Raw genomic sequence first — 21,679 nt, forward strand, 5'->3', positions numbered from 1 at the left:
CTGAATGGCGTCCAAAATTTCCACTAAATACATGGCTCTCGGTGTTAAGATTATGGCCAACAAATTCTCCCAATGCACACTGAAACTGCTTCCAACACAAACACTTGCTTCTCACTCACACACACACACACACACACACACACACACACACACACACACACACACGCTCAATTGCAGTGTCCAGCAGTCCTGTGACTAGCCTCCACCAGCAGCAGCAGCAGCAGCAGCAGCAGCAGCAGCATTCTATCAGAACAACACCGCTTAGAGGAAGGGGGCTGGTAGCTCAAGTTCTCCCCCATTGAAATGCAGACACTTTGATATGGAAATTGGCAGTTACAAAAACCCGCTAGAATTCACACTAGCATGCATTGAAACCATTTGCGCAATGTGAGATGTGATGGCACTTCCTCCCAAGGCAACACAGACAAATGGACCAAACCAGCACGTCTGGGGCGGGCGGGTGGGAGGAGGTAGAGAGAGGGTGGAGGGTGGAGGCGGCAGAACATTTGCCCCCTTCTCTCTCTCTCTCCCTCTCTGTCTCTTTGAAATCCAACCATCCACCGTCCCGCCGCTTGTTTAGAGAAACTTACTGAGCTGAAATGCAGGATTTTCAAAGTGCAAGATCTATATAGGCCAATAAAACATCCCATTATATGACACCAGCAGGAGAGGGGAGAGACCTTTCCTCCTCGGGAATCAACTGATGGGTATGTCAGCATCAAACAACCCGCATTCGACATCGTCCTGCAGGCCCAGGTCAAGACTTTTTCGTCTTCTGTCTACAGTGACACGGAAAAGCCACGAAAACCCTCGGCCGCCGTGCACCTTATGTAATGGTGTCGTTTCCGTTTCGTTTTCGTCGCTTTGCGCTACCAAACGCTGCAACTGAAAAGTCATCATCTATACTTCCCTGCATGAAGGCTGTTATATAAATATATGCGAAGGACGCTCTCAGTTTCCAAACTTGTCAGTATGGCTTACATAATGATGCACCAATATCCTGATTCGGCTTTGACACTATGGATTATGCGTAAATGTTATTTTGAACTTGATGTTTCAGTCCGCCACAGCCGTGCTCTCCTGTTTAAAAAAAAGGGGGGGGGGGGGGGGGGGTAGTTGGAAGGTCTGAAGTCTATGTGGCCCTGGTCTGAAAGCTTCACGTGAGAATGAGATATGGTTCCCTTAGTCTGTAAAAACAGTGCGTGCATATGTGTGTGTGTGTGTGTGTGTGTGTGTGTGTGTGTGTGTTTGTGTGCTTGGGTGCGTGTGTGTGTGTGTGTGTGTGTGTGTGTGTGTGTGTGTTCCATCATCACACATGGCTGGTTCAGGTCTGTGAATTATACATGCCCTGTGAAATGATCTTATTTTATAGCCGCAAAATGGAGAAGTAAATGGAGACGCTAACTGACATCCAGCTACTTAGCTCCTGGTGTCCTGGACTGGGTGGAGATATGTGTGTGTGTGTGTGTGTGTGTGTGTGTGTGTGAGAGAGTTTTCTTTTTCTTCCTCACGGTGTTATCACGCAAATTATCATCGCTGAATAGCTAATAAATCAGCTCACCCCTTTGGTTTTGTATACAGGCTTTTGATTCCTATCCAGGACCTGCTTAGTCATCTTGTGCATCTTCAATTCAAATAAATAAATAAATAAATAAATAAAATCCCCCTCAAAACATGGTTCACCAAATTCTGTCCTGTGGCAGACTATTCATCATTCGGAGTTTTCAAATTTCCTCTGAATCAAATAGAGATGTACCAACTCAAAGGGATGGACCTGGCAGCCGGGCAACTTCATTCTAATTCAAAGTCTGGAGGCTGCAGACACGGTCACCAAGTAACACCATAACCCTCCGCTGGCTCTATTGATCTGATCGCAACAGTTCCGAACTGCCGGAGGAGCCCGTGTCCGCGCGGGGCCCGTTTTCTCCCGTTTGCCTCGTCCCGTCTCGGGAGTGTCAATGCACGGCATCGACTGGACGACGCATGAAGAAAAAAACCAGCAGCATCTCTCCTGAAAGACTCTAAAACATCCGCGCAGATTCGTCATGGGCTACTTACAGCGGTGCGCCGTGCCAGGGAATATGGATGCCGGCTTCGGAGTGTGAATTTTAGATCGACACCAGGCGCGGAGCCCCCCTCCTCTCCCCTCCTCTCCTCTCCTCCGCTGCGCTGCGCTCCGTCAGAAGAGGCCCCCAGAAACTGCGAGGGTCGCACAAAGACGTCTGGGGCTCGGCTGCACGCTCCACTTTCTTCACAGCGGCCGGACGGTGGGCTCTCCCGCGGCAGGGATCTGTTCTTCTGCGAGCCAGTGCGTCCGACGCGGGACGAATAGCTCCATGCTGGAGGGGTCCGTTCAGGGAAAAGTAATGCTCGTTACCTCCTTCCCCCCCCGCGACCCCGGCCCCGGCCCCCCCACTCCTCTCGTGCGCGCACCCAGGCTCCTTTTACGACGGGGGGCGATACGGACGGACTGCATACAAACAAAATTAAAAAAAAAATAAAAAAAATTAAAAAAAAAGAAGAAGATCACTTCAAGGAGACGAGATGCGCCCCGGTCTCGCTGCAACCCCAAACCCCCCCAAAAATATGAATAACCGTAACTCCGAGCGCGTCTCCTCCACACTGTCAAGTGTGTGTGGACGTCCCCAGCCCCGGGAAGAGTGATATGACTATGACTTGTTCAGTCGGCCTCTCCGTGCGCTCTCGGTGCTGCTCCCCTCTGCGCCTCATCCACACGCCGCGCAGACAGTCGGAGCCACAGCCGGGACTGGAGGCGCGGCGAGGCGGGGAGAGACGGGCGCACCGGTTCGCCTGCTCTGCAGCAGCTGGCTGTGGAGGGCGGCGCGCAAAACCTGGAGCGGACGCGCGGCGGGACGCGGAGCGGATCTCTGTAGCGCCAACTATGACGGCTCGCATTGGCGCCGCTCCAATACTGAAACCTTATGTCACTATGCGCGCGCTCGTATTGCATGCACACGGCACAAAGAGGCGCCGCTGCATTTCCCACCAACCAAACATTTCACCGCATTTTAAATCAGGACTCCCTGACGGTTAATCAGGAGATGGGAGCAAAATGTGCAAGCGGGCGCTCATTACCCAAAAAACATGCTACTGGAAGCGGTTCACATGAAAATAGCATCTTTTAATTGTCTTATCATTTCAGTAGCAGAAGTTTGTATCTGGATAATTAGTGTTGCGTATTAATAAGGAACAAACAAGACATAATATTGAGGCACGCGGTCTGTTTTAATTGGTTGACCCCAAAGACTTCATGGATAAATGCCTCGTGATGATAAGAAACTCATGATTTATTAAAAGCATTTAACTTTTTCTTTTCTGTCAGTAAGAAGTACTGTGTATACCGGGTTCATGTTACCATAGGGAGGGGGAAAATCCTTATGAAACTTGTCCTGTAGCTTTTCTGTAAGATTAGATTCAACTGCCTAAGCAAAAGTTTAGAATCTGATCAGACAGAAAGAGCAGCAAATAGCTTTTAAACATAAGTAAAGGTTACTGAATATACAGAGCTAAAACAGTAAGTCAATTACTCCATTTTTTCTGCATCTTTTTGATAACTGATTAATGGTTTGATGAATATGGTTTGTTATTTTTTTTGTATAGGTACAAAATGCAACTATTGTCTTGTTCCAGCTCCTCAGTTGGAACAATGTCACTTTTTTATTGTCTTATGAGATAATGAACAGAATATTTTTGTCACTCTTCATACAAAACAGACATTCTGAAGACATCGCCTTAATTGGGCATCACTTTCTAGTCTTTTATAAATCAAATGATGGATCCATAAGTCAAAAAAGTAGCTCAGTCAATGATGAAAATGAATGAAGGAACTGTAGGGCAAAAAAAAATTGACAATAAACAATGTGCCGGATGAATTAACGTGGCTATGAATGAAGTGTGATGTACAGCATGAAAACCAATGAACAGTAGTCTAGCACCACCAAGGAAGTATGAAATATGTTCAGTGTAATATCCTCCCTGGGAAGGAAAACGCTGGTGCTTAACCCTCAACCTTAACCCTTGTAAAAAGAAAAAAAGAAACCCAGGAGCCCTTTAATCACACACATGCACCCAAACTTCCAGTAGAATCAGTTCCTCGTAGCAGATGTTGATACACCTTGTTGTGGGTAAACTTTCAGTATCCATCCATATGTTCGTGGCAAGATATTGCAATATTCACTGCCTCCCGCCGAATTGTATTACTGTCGACATGGAAAAGCATCTGCAGCAGGATTTAAACCGTGTGTCATGACAATGCGTCACAGAACCCCTGGATAATACTGCTAATAACATCTCCATGGTTATATTCAAATATGTTTAATTCAATTTTTTTTAAATGCCACATGTTGAATCCCCTCATGTGAATTAAAAGCATGAGGATATTGAATACATGCAGATTTCGACATACTAACAAATAATTACCAAGGAAGTCAATGAGTCTGCATCTGATTCAATGTGGATTTACTGTAATTAGCTAAATGTTTTGTAAATTTATAACCCACCTCCATAATACTGGATATGTATGTATGTGTTTATGACTATTTATTTCACATGTGGAAACTTAAAGAACAATAAAAGAGTGCTTGTAATAAATCATGTCTATTTTAAAAATGTAACTCATTTTTTTTCAAAGCAGGTTTGCGTTTTTACTCATGATCTAAGCAGCCATTGGTTTCCATTAATCTCTGTACGGTATGAAAATCAATAAACAAACTCTTTAAACTTGTATGAGCAAAACGTCGCTTTTTTTTTCTTTTGAAATATGAATGTAGACTCAATTTTGACTGTGATGGAGTACACAACAGAAGAAAGCTGTTTTTCCTTCTTTTAAAAAAAAAATCTTGTTTCATGGAGACGCAGCAGTGTTTCTAAATTGGATGGCGAAGTTTACACTGTTTGTTGAAAATGGGCTTTAACATAAAAAAACCCTCTAATCTGTAATCTCTTAATCAAACATTGAGCTCAAAATTAATGTAGGTTTTTTCATGTGACTCCAATGTGATACTTATGTATCACATTGGAGCTGGATTACGTGGACTGGTATATATTTGTTTTTTAAACAAGGTCTAACATCTAATTTGTTATGTCAGGAAACAACACGCTCAACTGCAAAATGTCGTATTGGAAAATCCTAAGAATATGATTGTAACAGGAGATAAACACACTACTGTGTGTGTTATGGCCAATATGTAGTCACTATACCTTGGATACCTAGGAACATTTTACAAAACATTGCACATATTTTTCAGACCACAGGTCTACAGTTTATCTCTGGTGACTGTGTTTTTACTCAACAGAGAAACACTGTTATGCAAATATCCATGTGTAATGTATAGCCACAGTTTCCATAGACACTTGGCTTTAAGTGAGAGAAATTATCCTTGCTGTAAAAAGGACTTTTCTTTTGCGCTGACCCTGCCTCCTTTTTTTCAAAGCACACCATGTCTCCTTTGTTAGCTACAATGGAAAGGGGGCAAAGTGAATCCTGATTTTACGGTCGTGAAAGGAGACCTGAATTGTGACTGACTTAACCCCCCCACCCCCCACCCCCACCCCCAAAACACACTATAACTATAAATGAGACTATTGGAAATGATTCGACTTTTGTGGGTAAAATTACACACGGAAAAGCTGAAAGCCGCTTAGCGATTTGTACTGTAAGCTGCAAAACATTAGCATTAAATTGCCAGTTGTGGACAAATATGATAATATCTTGGACAAACTGGACACCAACATGTTTGTGTGAGGCACATCTCTCATTATTTAGGCAGGATTTATATCAGATATGACAGCTGCAGGGTGCATGTTTTTGTCTTGCAAAAACAGGAAGAAAAAATAAAAGACGAAATAAACCCGGTTCATAATGTTCTGCTTTATTTGTCAGCACGCTACGGCTATCATTAGAAACCATTAGAGCGGTGAAAGTCACACAGCACACTAATGCTTCATGAGATGTGTAGTGTCTACCTGTGCTGTGCTACCAGCTGTGTCCTCATTGGGAGCAGAGAGGTGCCTCTGCTCAGCCGTCTCTCTGCTAAGGAAACCTCTTTTCTTTTTCTTTTTTTTTTTGATATAGTGTCTGAGCTCTGTCATTTAGCCTCTAAATACCACGTGAAGTGTCTGTTGTCATTTGTCAACAATCAATTTACGGGAAGGAAAAGGATCTGCCCAGCTGGAAGCAGGTTTATGGCAACATTTCCAAGTTCAGCCCCATGCAGCTTTCTTTTGAACATGATATTTTAACTGTGAGTAGGAGCTTTCATTCTTCTCCAACGCTATTCCTATTTTTAGGTCCTTACTATTACAGTAATAAAAGAGCTACCTCAGTGGAGCGAATTCGGTCGAAGGACATATTTGCCTGAGAAAAGTCAATCTAAGAACAAACACTTTGGAAATATTAACGTCTTAAATATCGCTTCTCTTTTCGTCCCCTCATAAGCCAAAGTACATAGCCAGGTCAGCGGTCTCCGTTACACGTGGCTTCAATAAAAAACAGTCCCCTGGCCGCACAGTGGAATTGTGAATTTGGGTCAAATTCACCAGGTGGAAAGTGAGAGGATTAGTGCAGAGCTTGCATGATTTCCAAGGCGTTGTTTTACATACTAAAGAATATCCAAGTTAAAAGAAAAACAGATGTAATGATGCTGATCCTCTGGCACATATTCTTATTTAGAAAAACAATGTTTATGTATGGTCTACAACTGAAAGTGTAAACTCTGTGTTTCATTTGAACTGACCCAGGAGACCCCGACTTGCTGGTGTTTTATTCATTGTGGTCAGTGCAGTATATATGTAAATACACACAGCCGGCCCTTGTGTCTGTTTTTCTTCTTCTTTTTTTTTTTTTTGAGGACTGATTTAGTTCTCAGAAAATGCTTGGCTCTGCTTTTTCGCCGCAGCCTGTCACTCTTGCCTGTGTTCAGTGTGCAATCAAAACCCCAGGTAACAGCACGAAAGGACTAAAAGTGATATGGAGTTTTGCTGCTGACTCACCTATAAATAAATTTTAGTGTGAGAGATCAGACTTTTTTTGTAAGAAGAAACTCCACGCTGTAAATTACAGGTCTTTATGAACCGACGGTTTAAGCCACGTTGAATTTATAGTAGTACCGGAACAACATGCTCCCTTGTTCGTCTTTACTTCCCTCACGTTTCGCCGTAGCACCGTGGAGAATAAATACCGTTTCATGCATATGCATTACATCACCTGCAATTGCCAATGATTGCTAGTTACTGCTTTTCTCTGCAATATTGCTTAATATAAGACAGAGGCGCAGTAATCTTGTACTGGTTTATCCAGTTCAGCATCACAACATTTGCATGACTGTGGTTATGTTGTGATGTGAATACATATTTGTATGACTTTAATAGTTCAATTTATTACAGTATTTTATAACTTCAAATCATTCACCAATTTCTTTGAACTACTCACGTTGCTGGCTCTCTTCTGCAGAAACAACAGCCCACATGCACTGAAATACAATGTCAGTTCCATGTCTCGTGAATCCAGATGTTACATTGGATTATAGGAGTGATAATTAAATTTTTTTGATGGCTGAGTTTTTGTGGGTTTTGCAACCACCGCGACCCCACAGACAGACACAGTCTCAGCATTCAAATTCCTTCACCTCGACATGTTGTCTTTGATTTTGTCCTCTCACGCTTTGTGTGTGTTCCCCCACCAAATGTGCCGTTCAGATCATGGACAAAAAAAACCCTCATGTAATAACGTGTGGCGTTTCAACAAACAGTCATGCGGTAAATAAGAGGGTAGCTGGGAATGCTGTGGTAAATACTGTAAGTCATTATTAGGTGGTTTTACTCATTAAGATCAAAAGCCGCACACTCAAAGACAATCTCAAACCTTAAAGGGGGAAAAGACATTCGTTAAAAAAAAAAAAAAAAATCAAAGGATCTAAACTGAGTTTCTTGAGGATTTTCTTTGTGATTTGGTAACTGCTCTTACGCACACAAACACATTCTGTTTTTTTCCGCATTAGGAAGAAGCCAATTGTTGCCTCCATAATTTTTCCCAGCATATTGGGTAGAGTAGTTTTCTATAGTCTTGTAATCATAGGGAAGAATGAAAAAGGGTGGGAGGTATCGTGATCTTTATAGTCATGTAATAATGGTTCCCATGAAGGAACAGGCTCGATTACAAGGCTCAGCCACAAGTGTACTCCACCACATTCATGATAAGACGATGTCTTAATTCAACGAGGACCAGGAGGATTGGTGTGCACCAGCTATTTTTAGGCCCATTACTCAGATTATTTTTGTACAGTCCCATCTACTTCCTAAGTTACAAATAGTTATAGTTTTGAACATATTTACTTAGCTGCACCATCAAAACTAAAACCGAAAGGAAAAAGCCCTAATACCACCAAAGGTGATCAATGCATATAATGTAACAAGAATAACGGTTTTAGGGAACAAGAAATATTTGAGGGAACAAGAAATATTGTAAGTATTACTTAGTTTTAATAATACATGCATCCATGGAGAAAGATGTGTTTCAGAGTAACCACTGACAGAGTTTAGAATGTGTGGAAAATATCCGACAGCCATTACAGTGTTTTGTAATTTGAGGTATATTGTGTTTTTTTAATTTAATAATGTGATGTAAAATGTCTCAGTCTATATGTATTATTAGTATTAAAACATATTAATCAAGTTTCAGGTCACATGTTGGTGACCATATTATACTTCTCCTGACCCAATAGGTCAAATAATTAGCAGGTAACATTAGCTGCAACACCACGTTACACCATGCAGCTATTGAGTGTAAAGATCTAGACTAGTATTACAAACCTATGTTACTAATCTCTATGTAGGAACTAGCTGTTGTGTGTAACCAATTTTAATTCAGTGATGTATAACATTACCCTAAAAGTTACATTATGAAGAACTGGTACAGCCAAAAAGTACATCACATGTTCCAATATGTTTTTGTTTCCTTTTCCAAACTGCATACAAACAATACAAACAGCTAAAAACCACTCTGGTAGCGACAGTATGTGCTGTCAGTCAAAGTATAAATGGAGTCCTCAATTATTAATTTGGGCCTCTAAAGTTGCTTTGGAGGATCCTGTGAGTTTCAGAGCCATACAGTATATTCTTCCTTCTGGAAGATATGTAGTCCTCTACCCCCCCCCCCCCCCCCCCCCCCCACCATGAGACTGTGTCGACTGCAGACTTTGCTGACAGAAGTTATATCAAGCATAAAATCTGACAAGCAACATGGATCCAGACTTGTCTCCTCTCTAGATCTTTTTTGGCTCACAAGACCTGGCCTTTCCTCTATCTTTGGTACGTCTGTGAAAATTCTCTTATATGGTTAAAAGCATGGCACAAATGAACGCAATGTCCCGGAGTCACTGCTTTCCAACTGTGTGATTATTTGCTCCAAAAATATCAGAGTGCCTCAGCCCAAAACAAGCTTATCTGCAAAGGGCAATCTATATTTTTAGCATTTTAAAGCACTCGGAACATTTGTTTTAACGCAGTTTCCAATGGTGAATGTTTATCTTAGAGTGCAGTTGTAAGTGTTGTTACTCTGTTGTTGTGCAGCGAGTCTACCCTCCTCCACATAGAGGCTCAAGCACTGAAAAATGGAAACAGATGCTCATTGTTTCAGTGTGAAAAGGCAGTGGGGAAAAAACGGATAGGAAGAAAAAAAAAAGACTTACAGGATTTAATGATTCCACTCAATGGTAGCTGATAGTTTTCTTCACACTGTTGTGTTGTTCACTTGCCAAGTCAGACTTTTTTTTGGGGGGTGGGGGTAAAAATACACACGGTGGAATAAATCTATATAGTACTAAAAACATCTTATAAATAATTGCCCTGGCAGGAAATATTGTAGCGGAATAAAGTAGTAAATTTGTAGAAATAACAACATAAAGAAGGTTGTTAACTTTTAGGGAAAAAAAAAATGGGTCATCTTTGCGTGCCAGCAAAAGGAATCCTGTCAGTCAGGCAGGAGTTCTGGGACTGCCTCTATTTATAGTACCTCCAGCTCAGACGCATACCACACAGTTTAACTCTGACACAAACACAGACGCAATAAATAATAAATCCAGCAAACAGGAAGATATTATCCTCTCAAGGGTTCGTTGGAAGTAATTAATTCGCAAAGCTGCTCACAAGGAAAATTGGGTGAAATAAACCCTTAAAACAAAAACAGTGAAACGAGGTGGGACGTCTACCTCCTTTCCAAGATAGCCTTTGTTCAATTATCCTTCACAACATTACACAGTTCTCATGAAGTACTTCCTCTGATCTATCTGAAAAAGCTGTCGCATGGAACAAAAGGGGTTTCTCCACTTTTTGTATCTACAAGCTGTTCTTGATAGAACACCTTTTCACTTAAATCGGGATAAAAAGATAATGTATAAGGTTTAAAGGACATGCATACCCTTGGTACACCAACACTGGTGCTTTCACTTGTTATGCCCAAATAAAACCTCTTGTCAGATGCATGCACAGACTCAACTAACCGTTCTATGGCTATGTGAAAAAATGGGCCTTCATTTACTCATCCACTGCTCCTTATGTAACAAACACTCAGTTATTTAATCTGAAGTAGTAGAAGTAAATAGAGATGTTAGACATTCAGAAACTATCAATGACCGGTGTACTAGTGTCAGTGTTTAGTGTACAAACCATGGACGTTACATTCTGTTCCCATTGCGGATATATTTCGAGGTTGCTTTGCAGGGCATTCATTTCACTCTCAGAATTAGGACCCTCGATTAAAATGTCAGACAGTGACTAGAGTGCACTTTCTATTCACTATTTTTATATGGATGCTTAGCACTGTCATCTCACTGCAAAAAGGTTCAGGGTTTGAACCTGACGGCCGACTGGGTGCCTTTCTCTGTGGGGCTATCACAACGTTTCTTTGGGTACTGCAGCTTCCTCTCAAAGGACATGCAGCCTTGGTTAATTGGAGACTAAAATTGCCTGTAGGTGTGAATGGTTGTTTGTCTCTGTATACATTCAGACATGCACTGAAGTCGAGACATTTTCCTCAAGTTTTCCAGAGGGGTTTTACGTGACAACAGATATGTCCGTAGATGTTGCCTCAGACATTTTTCATAACTTTTCCTGTCAGCTCCCTTTTCCCAAAATTTCCAGAGAATGTCCGAGTGAGCTCAAGTCAAATTTCTGGAAGATTCACGGTGAGCGAATGGGCACTCTACCAAGGTGCCACCCCCACACCTGAGTGTTCTGGAAATGTTCCTGCTGTTGTGAAAGCATCTGAATAGGACAATCTCCTGCTGCCTTCTTCATATGTGAACGGCCGTGTGATGGACTGGCGATCTGCCCAGGGTGTAACCCCTCTTTCCCAATGTCAGCTGAGATTGGCTCCAGCCACCAAAAGAGGAACAAGAAGAAAAAAAAAAAGGATAATCAAATCCAAAATAATGTCATTAAACACCCTAGCAGTGGTAACAACAATAGGAAAGAAGCACAACAGACACAGTCTGTAGTCAACTGTCAAAATCATCTTCCCCCAATGTTGCAACAAACTGCCTCCAATCAATAAGTGAAATAAATTGTCCAATCAAGACTGGAATAAAAAACTGCTGTCATCTCTGACTTTGAAAACCTTTGTGTAGAAACTACCTTCATGCTCAAGTGAATGTGTTGAGAAGACGTGACTCACTTCTTGCCAGCCACTCGGTTGTTAGAAGCCATCAGCTTTGCACTGCTCCTTTCTGCACAGTGTTGGCTCAAATGATAATAATAGCATTTCACAGCCACAGGTATGTCAGCATGGAGAGGGCGGCCAAAAAGAGGCTGTTGGTTCACGGTACAGGCAGTGTGTGTAGGCTCTTGTTGTCTGAAATGCTTTAAATTGATGGAAAATACAGGTACAGCGTGCTACCTGCTCGGAGCAGAGGCAAAAGCATAGTATGATATTGATTTGATAGCTCCATCATTAATGGAATATGTCTGCTGTAAAAACACACTGAGAAGTGAACATCGTTGTTTGATGTGATGTACATTTCCACCCTGTCTCCAGAAATTATGTTTCCATACACCGAAACTGGAACAACAAATACATTTTGTAGGAAAGGTATTCACTGGCAGGAGAGGCAATATATATTTTTAATGAATATCTTGCTACATTTAATAATGGCTATGGAGGCACCAGGAGGTGGTTGGGGTCAGGTACGGTGAGGTGGGGCAGGATGAGCGCACAAATGTCACGCCAGACATGGGTTGGAATCCAGAGTCCGGTCTGTGATCAGGTTTAGGCAACACAATCACTTTAATGCTATAAAGATTTGATATCTTGACTTAAATTTACGTGATGGGAATCAAAGAATTTGTGACTTACCAAATCCGTAAATCAGCATAGGTGTCCTTATCTTGTTAATATAAATGGTAGTCCGTTTGCAAGTTTTCCTACAAAACATATTCGCCGTTGCAGTTACTGTAAGTCATGGGACTTGCATGCTTCTCTCACTTCTTTGCAAGACTAGCTAGCTAGCTAGTCATGTAGATACTTTCATAGCTTGTCAGTTGAGTCGAAGCTAATGGGTTAGCATAGTAGTCTTTTCTGCAAAGGCCTACGTTGTCACATTAAAAGAAGTGTGACAAACGGTAGCGTTACATTGTAGAATGTCACAGTTTCCAAGTTATTTGTAATTTAGGCCTTTCAAATGGAATTGTCTCTGACCTTTCTTCTATACGTCCCATGTGTGGAGGTCTGTGGACGTACCTCTGTGGTCGTAGACAGGAATAAGGCCTCATGACAGATACTTTACACATGCCAGACTGTTAGACGATAGAAGACTGTGAGACAACGATAAAATGTTCATATTAAAAGCATTTACCCCTCTCCAGGCGCCAGGCTGTCTGACACTGGCTCAAATTGATTCTTAATTGGGTTTGTATTGACTTTGGATCTACTGTTGATGAGCACAGTGAAAATCTCCCGCTTCGACTCGTGCTCCGCAGAAACGCGATAACACAACTGACCTGGCCCGAGAGGAGAATGACTTCTGATACTTCTCAGAGCCATTAAGAAAAAAATATTTTTTATTATGAACCAGATCATTTGCACATCTTGAAAACAGATTTAAAAGAATGATCCATCATCCAGACATGGCAGAACAAAGCTACTGACTCAAAGGGTTGTCATTACTCATCGCAAGTCACAACCAGTTGGCATTAACCAGCTGTGTGGCTGAATGTCTTTTCGGGAGATTTTTTTTTGGGGGGGGGGGGGTGGCAATAAATCACTCAGAGTTGCTGTGGAATGTAAGCCAGTCCTCTGGAACAGCTTGGTCTTGGTAGAGGTGATTTTCTGTTTCTAGGCTGACATTCCTCATTATCTATTTTGGCTTGACTTGCGTGCACACTGGGTCATGGATAAGACTGGTTAAAAACTGAGGAGTGAGAGGAAAGAGGGGCTTGAATGCTCCCCAGTGCCCTCCTACTGCCACCCACTCCAGTGAAGCTCAGCATGCCTCTATTTGAAGGGGAAGGCAGTGGGGGTATCCCTACATTTGCCTAGCTTATGAATTTTTTTACTTCCCCGGTCACAGAAGAGGCTTGTTACCAGAGCAGGCAGCCGCAGTGGAGAGCCACGCTGCAAATCTTTATTCAAGCTGAGGGGAGAATCTGCTGTGGATTAAGCCTTTTCCACAGTCTGGTCTGGTCTTAATTTCACCCCTTTTGTGCAGTCACACTGGAGGGGTGCTTCTGATTACTGTCCATGCCTTTGAAGGCTGACTCCAGTTTGATTCATTTCAAAAGTAATCAACAACAAAAACAATGACATAATAATAATAAGGATTTTGCATGACAATCAAAATGATTTATAATATCCATACTAAAACTCTCTATGTTAATTGAATACGTTTAATTTCTGCAGCGCTTTTCAATGGTGCACCCTGTGTGTATAAATTGGGACTGAATAGGCCTTGTGTTCATCACACAATTATTAGCTTGTAAACACTTGATAACTGAGCAATGTTGACCATTTCCAATTTTGAATGAAATTTGTAGTAGTTACAAATGTGTTACTAGTGTGATTGCATGGACCTCCATAGACTAAGGCAATATATAACTTATAACATTGCACATGGTTATCAGTGTGGAATAATAAGAATTCTGGAGTTTGTTTCATATGCATTGGATACAAATGCAATGCATGATTATATGGAACTGTATAAAAGCTTAATATTCAGAAGGTTACAGTTGTGCAAAAATCATCTAGTCACTGGAAACTTTGTAAAATTATGCACATATCAATATATAAACCATTACATATACATAACAAAGAAATGTATTTGCATTGTAAAAGATCTTGAATAAAGGCCTGAATGGAAACAGGAAGCAGTGGAGCAGGTCTATGACTCTTTCTCAAGTGTTTACAGTGCAGTCTTCCCCTGTAGGTGTCATAAATTGGCCGAAGCACACTGAGCGCACCAGCCTGCTGGGGTGGTCCTCCAATAGCCCCATCCCAGGGTGGGCTCACGTCACCCTGCAGGCCCAGTGTGCTCGTCAATGTCACTTTGCTGCTTCTATTCTGGTCACAGAGAGGAGAGGAGTAGGTGGGTGAGTGTTTGGGTGGGAGCCCCCCCCCCAAAAAAAGAACCTGTTGCAAGCGAAGGTATGTTCCAAGCACATGGTGGTCTCTTCATTTTCAAAGCACTAAAATGCATGTAAAGCCGGAGCAGAGGAATTTACAAGGTGACGCCGCAAAGTGCTTCAGTTTGAGGGGTGGGATTCACAAACGGATTTTGCACAAACGTCAAGCGTGAGCCACAAAAAGCCTCAGTGAAATGTCTGGTTATCTGGCAGCAGGAGGTGTCTGCAAGAACGTCAGAGCTTCCAACACCGATCTCTCTCCTAAATCAAAACTATCAATTTACCACAGTATTGTTTTGTCTCTGTCTGTTTTAAAACGCCTTTGCCATTAATCATCAAATTAGATATTCAGAACCAGGATTGTTGCCAATAGAGCAAGAGTTGGGTGTTTTCCCAGCAATGGGAGTTTTGTTATATTAATCTGCAAAGTATTTGAGCCATTTTTTATCAGTGCTAAACAAAGGAGCAAACTGATGCCAAACCAAAATGTCCAAATGTTTCTGTTTAAAGTATTCCATTGTGATTTTCTTTCAGTTTTTAATGTAACACATTTTCAAACATGAGAATATGATGTTATTAATAAACTATATTAATCACTATGCAAATAGCAAGTACTAAAACTGCCAGCATTATGCTGTTTCCACAGTCCGTTCCAAATTAGGAATAACAAGTTGTATGGTTTTTCTTTCTACTCTACAGACAGAACATTCCTATGTTATGTGATAACCAAAACTCTAGTGCAGGACGTGACCGCTCCTTTCTTTATATCCCATAAATAAAAAGATTGTGATCTATTTGTTCCTTTATAACCCTGGTTTGGTTCTGCAACATTCTTAGATCCTTTGTGTAAAGTCAAATTTGGCTTTTTTATTGCATTCCTGCTATGACCAAATTCCTCTTGTGCTTTTTAATGGGTTGGTGTTCCACTGTATTTTCACAGAGAAAAAGCTGCTGCTTCCAGATTTGTAGCCCGTTGTGGTCCAAAAGAACAGCACCATGGGGAACTTCAGAAAAACTCACTCAAATTTCAGTTTTTAAAATACAGTCCTGCCTAGGGGTCGACAGCAGCTCCCCGCCCAATATTTCAAATCAGAGATGGAGTGGTACTCTGTTCTGGAAAGAAGGGGGGAATCACCTCCTATGGAACAAAGCACTAAATAACACAAAGCCCCGTGCACGATAGGGCTGGTTGTGTGTTGCTGGGTGCACATGGTTACTGGCTGACACTCCAGTAACCCCCTTGACAGGTGCTAAAGTCTTATGTCTCTGAAGGGCAGCTTAAGAGTTTTCTGCCTTTTTACAAGGCCAGCCCCGGTTTGTTTCCCCACACACATGGCAGTGTTTTACAGTGCTTAGGCAAATGACGAGACACCACTGCTTTCCATAATGTCCACAGAGTGTATGGAGCCACACTGGATGTTTTGAAACACCTAATAATTTACAGCACGTTTAAAGTATACTGTTTTACATGTGTTGTTTGGTTTATGAAGTTTTATGTTAGGGCGGTATTTGTGTATGTTGTGAAAAATTCAAGATAAAGCCTAAAGGACACTGTAAAAAGAAGTCAATCGATATGTACAGTGTGCTAAAAATGAAGCCGGAACCTGCAGCAGCTCAGCTTAACTTAGCATAAAGGCTGGAAATAGATAACCTGGCTGTGTGTGAAGAGAACGAAATCCACCTACCACCACCTTGAATGTTCACTAACACAATCAATTTTGTCATCTGAACAAAAGTAAAAGGGTAAAAATGACAATCTGTGGCTTTGCAGGGGTTTACTCGTTGGCCAGGACTGGTGACTTCGGGCAATCAGCGGAGACTCTGGGATGTAACCTCCCCTTTTTATTCATGGCCGAAACAAAAAACATTATAATGTGTCAAAGTGGTAGGTGGATTTGTTACAAAAACATGCTCGCTCTTTCAGACCTGTTTCCAGTCTTCGTGTTAGACTAAGCTTACCGTTTCCTAGCTGTAGTTTCATATTTGAGATAAGATAAGATAAGGTAATCCTTCATTGGTTCCACTACGGGGAAATTTCCCGTGTCACGGCAGCAAAGGGGATAGGAAAAATAGAAACATATTGTGCAGTTATATTGTGTTTACAATGTATATATTATTTCTAACTCTCTGCGAGGAAAAGCCAATATGTGTATTTCTCCAAAAAAAAGCCAAAAAGTCAATCCATGTCGAAACTGAGCCCTGTTTATATATTCTCCTTTAGGTTCTATTCAGTTTCCACATTTGTCATCGTGCATGTTTTCACAACAAAATCAGACCCTGAAAGAATATGAAGCCAAAACCCTGAAAAAATGTTTTTACACTACCCATACTCATGTACAATGGTGTTTGTTTTGATTGTCAGGAATCCACAAAGGCTCTACTCATTCCAAAGTATCACACTATATTCAAAACTGAAGTCTTTGTTATTTATTGTACACTAAATGAGTATAGATAAAACAAACAAAAACAAAAACAACAACTGTGTTTTTGTTCACTCCGTGAGTTCAACCATGGATCAAGTTATTCACATGGATTGGACGCTGCCTTTACTTAACTGAATCCAAAGCCTCTCTGACACAGGACTTAATAGAATATATACTCCTGTGGGATATTTATTATAGTATATGTACATAATGTGTAAATGAAGCTAGCTCAACCATGTAGACATTGGCATACATTGATTAGTTCCTGCATGGGAACCATCTCTGCCTCTAATGTTGCTCATTGGGAATATGCTAATGAGATCCGTCACGATTGCTGAGTCCCTTTGAACTTTTTTATTTCGTCACGGGCTGACTGAAATCACAGAGGTAGAGAGCAGGAGGTTTTCTGCCGCAAGCCCACAGCCCCTCTTCCACCATCTGCCGGACCTCATTTCATTTGAATAATAAATGATACTTTTTTTTTAGACTCTTTTTTCTTCTCTGCTACACAGAGAGAGAGAGAAATAGAGAGAGAGAGAGAGAGAGAGAGAGAGAGAGAGAGAGAGAGAGAGAGAGAGAGAGAGAGAGAGAGAGAGTGAGAGAGCGAGAGAGAGAGGCGTTTCGGCTCCTCACATGTTTTTGCAATTCACAGAAAAAAATGGCCACCAGCCACGATGGAGGATTGTTGTCTCGCACTGTAAAGCCCTGCCCAGGGTCTACAGGCCACACCAGCCCGCAGACGACCACGAAGCCGGCTGCAGCACACAGAATTTACACTGTGGTTCAAAGCTGAGACGTGAGCCTTCAAAGCCTCGCAGTGAAAAGATCGGATTCTTCTTTTATTTTGAGAAACTGCACATGAATTGAAAAGCTTGGACATCCTGTTTTTTCTTTGAGAACAAAATGATACTGAAAAAGGATTGTCATCCGGGGTTCATTCCCTTAAATGAAAACAATGTACAGTCTTTAAGAACAAGACTGGAAATAGATTTTATCAGCAGGATACGCTCATATGGTTACACTCTTGCTGCTGATGGCCACCAGATAAGAAGAGGGGCCTATTCAATCACTGGTACATGACAATTTATAGAGCAGTTATCCAGTGTAGAGGATAAAAAATGTACCTGTGGCCGTAGAGCTGATGCTGGAGGCTTTAGCTTTTCTTTTCCTTGCACAGATAAGGTTCCTTACTGTCAATTTACACAGTTCCCAGCTGGAGAGGTGGCGAAGCAAATCTAATTCAAACTTTTCAAACCTCACAGACACACAGCAGTGCCCCAAAAGGCAATAAAGCCACTGGCCTCTGTCCTCTGGTGTACTTCCCATTGCCAGACTTTATAACCCCAGCTCTCGGTGTTGAGATTGAAACATGTGCTCACCAATGGATTCAAATAGAGTCAATAGGAGCCTCTTTCCCCTTGAGCAGGCAGCATGTGGATTTCCAATAGCAAAGCAGTGTGATTAGCATGCACATACTCGGATAGAATTCAATCCACCATATTTCTCACTTCATATGAAACTGAACCAGGATTAAATGTATAACAGGATGCTAATCCTTCTATTGTCAAAAAAACAAAACTAATGGTTCCTGAACCTTACATATGTACATTTTCTTTGAAGAGAATATTTTCACAGGCTTGTAAAAGCTGTGGTATTTATCAAGAATAAACACCCTGGTCGTTCTGTCAAAGATAATATGGAGCGAGAACGTAAAATGGGGTCCCCTGCTGTGGGCCTCCACCAGCTTTTACAATGATTGACCTCTGCAGGTTTTCAGTAGCCTGGAAACTCGGGAATGCCCTTGACACACTAGGTATGAGAAAAGAAAGAAAAACTAGCTGAAACCCGAGGGATCAGCGGGGGCAGCGAAGCAGGTTGTTCCATTTCCCCTTCGTTTAAAAACTACTGCCAAGCCCTGCGCAGGCTTGGACCCATGTGTCTGGCCAGGAACAATGGGAGCCAGCGAGAATTAATGAAACAATTATCGGCAAACCCTTGCAATTAACCAGCTCTCCAAATTTCTTCCCTGCATGAGTTCCTGAAGGGATATCAGTTTGGGAAGATATACATAGGTGCCATAATGGAACAACACAGGCTCTAATAGCCTCGGAGGGTCTCCAGGGCTCCAGGGCTCCTGGGATACGGAGACGAGCCTCCCTCTCCTTTTGTTGTTTCCCTTTCCGATCAAAACTGTTAAAAGTGATAATAGCTACGCATGCTTCCCAGCTGCTGCCCTGCACCAGAATTTCAATTAGCTGTGTGTTTTTAAATCTTTCATTATCATAGCTAAAGTGTGATCACTGGTCTACACCCGGCGCCACTCCTGACGATAACGTGGTGCTAATCACTGGGGAAAGCGCAAAGCCCTACTGTGCAAACACTCTGCTCCGTCACCTTTGATCAAGTGTGGGCGGATACACGAGAGGTAATGGCAGTAACATGAAACAGCAGGGGTTGCAGCAGGTTGCAGCATTTGGTAGTGTTTTGAATTACTCCTGATCCTGAAATGGGTTTTCGATGCAATGTGACACTGTGGTGTTGGATGTTTTGGGAAACTGTAAAGGGTAATTTCATGGTGAGTGTGGCTTGTTAGTTACAGTATACTGGTCAACGTGCCAACACAGTGTGCCACACTAGAAATCCACTCTGCCCTGAAGGCAAGACTCACTATCAACTCGGGTCAAAGCTGAGACCAGAATCTGACTTTTTAACATCAGTTTTACAATATTGAAAATAGTTCATTGATTTGTATTTATTGAATTTGAAATGATTTCGATCACACAACACACCTCAAAGCTACGGATGCAGCTCGCAAATAAGCATATGTTAGTCATATGTGGTTTGAGGAAATCAAATGCACATAAAATGATTTATCGACAACTCTCTAACAAGTCTAACAACTTACTCTTTACTTTGTTCAAAGCAGCTGTAGCGCAGAGCTCCGCCAAGGCTGAGCAATCCGCCACCTAGGTAAATGCTGTTCGCCAAAAACTTGCATTCCTGTCTCCATCTGACCTATATATCTTTAAAATGATATGGATTTGTGAAGATATGCCTCAAAATGTCAAGTTTTAAGATATGACACAAAATATCATATCTCGCACAAAGAAATGAATCTTGGATCCAGATACGAATCTGTCTATAACGTTTTGAGTATTCCTGCTAACAAACAAACAAACAAACAAACAGACAAACAAACAGACAAACAGACAAACAAACAGACAAACCGAACCGGTCACATAACCTCCTTGGCAGAGGTAGATGAACTAACATATGGACATTATGTTTCATGCCATGCGGTCAAACTGTTCAGGTGATTTATTCTCAGTTTTGCATTTCATATTCTCCAACGAATTTGAATTTGTCTGTTGCACTGCCAGGTTCATGGTTTTTGTGTACAAACACAAATGGAACGCAGGGTCTTGTGGTGCATTGGCGCACATTCGTCTGACGGCCCAGAATTATAGTAGGCAGACCGGATCCGGGCCGTGAGCAGGAGGAGAGAGAGCGAGAGCGAGAGGGCCCCCGGCAAGCTGCACTGGCTTTGTTTACAACAAAAAGCCATTGTTTGATGTGGTCGCGCAGCCGGCTCCAAAGCTCCTGCTCCCACAGGATGTGCTCTGGGTAAAATGCCAGACGGAGGCCACTGCTGGATGACTTCGACCTCGCCACACTGGGACTCTGAGCAAAGTCCTCCTGAGGCCTCTAGAGACTTTGAGAAATGTATGAAACAATGACTGTTTGATTCATTTTAGCTTTGTATCTACTCGGGGGGAGAAATGTTTGAGGGACACGGTTTGTTCGTGTATCAATGGTGTTCAGGTGTTTGGTTTTTTTCCCCACAGGGAAAAGTAAAAGTTCTAATTGCCAGTAGAGCATTAAATATTCAGATAAGTTATAAGTAGAACTATCATAATTTGAAAATTAAAATTCCTGCCTTCAAAACTTACTAAAGCGAATCGAGCAGTAGCAAAAAAATATACAGGTAATGGGCTCTGCCATTGTCATGCTTGTAATGTGACAATATTGGATTATTATTATTGATGATATATTAAAACGAAAGCACCATTTTAAATCATAGACAACCACAGTAGAGCTAATTCAAGTGTGGCTTGATCTGCTGTAAAGCGATGCATTGTGTTTCATAGGCTCATTACAGGCTTTTAAAACCGTCATCTAAAAAGTGACTTGTAACTACAGCTAACAAATAAACGTAGTATAAGTATAAAGTGCAAAACCTCAAGTACTGTACTTAAGAACAGAGCTTGAGTAAATGTACTTTGTTACAGATGCGTTAATGTGTGGAAAAACACATTTTTCAAATCGGCTGTGACATTTCATTACCACATATTTTCTATTCACGTTCCGCACTCCCCAGAAACACAGTTCATTTCTTTTTTATTTTCCACTAACTGGAAGATTTCTCTCTCAGTCACGCTCTGCCTGACGCTTCCTTTCTCTCCCAAATCACCAGCTCAACCCGAGCCACACGCCACCAGTTTACAGAGAGCCCTCATTGTGCTTATGATACAACTATTCAATCGAAACAAATGTGGGCCGTGTAACGGATGTGCCGTCAAAGGAGACTGCAAGCACACCCAAAGCATTATTAATCTTTCATCACACGC

General features: G+C 41.8%; 1 protein-coding gene across 6 annotated transcripts in view; it reads right to left on the reverse strand.

Annotated features, from left to right (window-relative positions):
- LOC118311261 (adhesion G protein-coupled receptor L2-like) overlaps nucleotides 1–21,679 on the reverse strand; it is a 122,460-nt gene that overhangs the window by 79,602 nt on the left and 21,179 nt on the right. The window contains exon 1 of one of the 6 annotated variants that reach the window (XM_035634975.2): nucleotides 2,059–2,385. The exons of the other annotated variants lie outside the window; for them this stretch is intronic. The gene's annotated coding sequence lies outside the window, so the exon portion shown is untranslated. Of the gene's footprint in view, nucleotides 1–2,058; nucleotides 2,386–21,679 lie in introns of those variants that run through there. 6 annotated transcript variants of the gene reach the window in all.

The sequence above is a fragment of the Scophthalmus maximus genome, chromosome 5, assembly GCF_022379125.1.
Source record: "Scophthalmus maximus strain ysfricsl-2021 chromosome 5, ASM2237912v1, whole genome shotgun sequence".
Lineage (NCBI taxonomy): Eukaryota > Metazoa > Chordata > Actinopteri > Pleuronectiformes > Scophthalmidae > Scophthalmus > Scophthalmus maximus.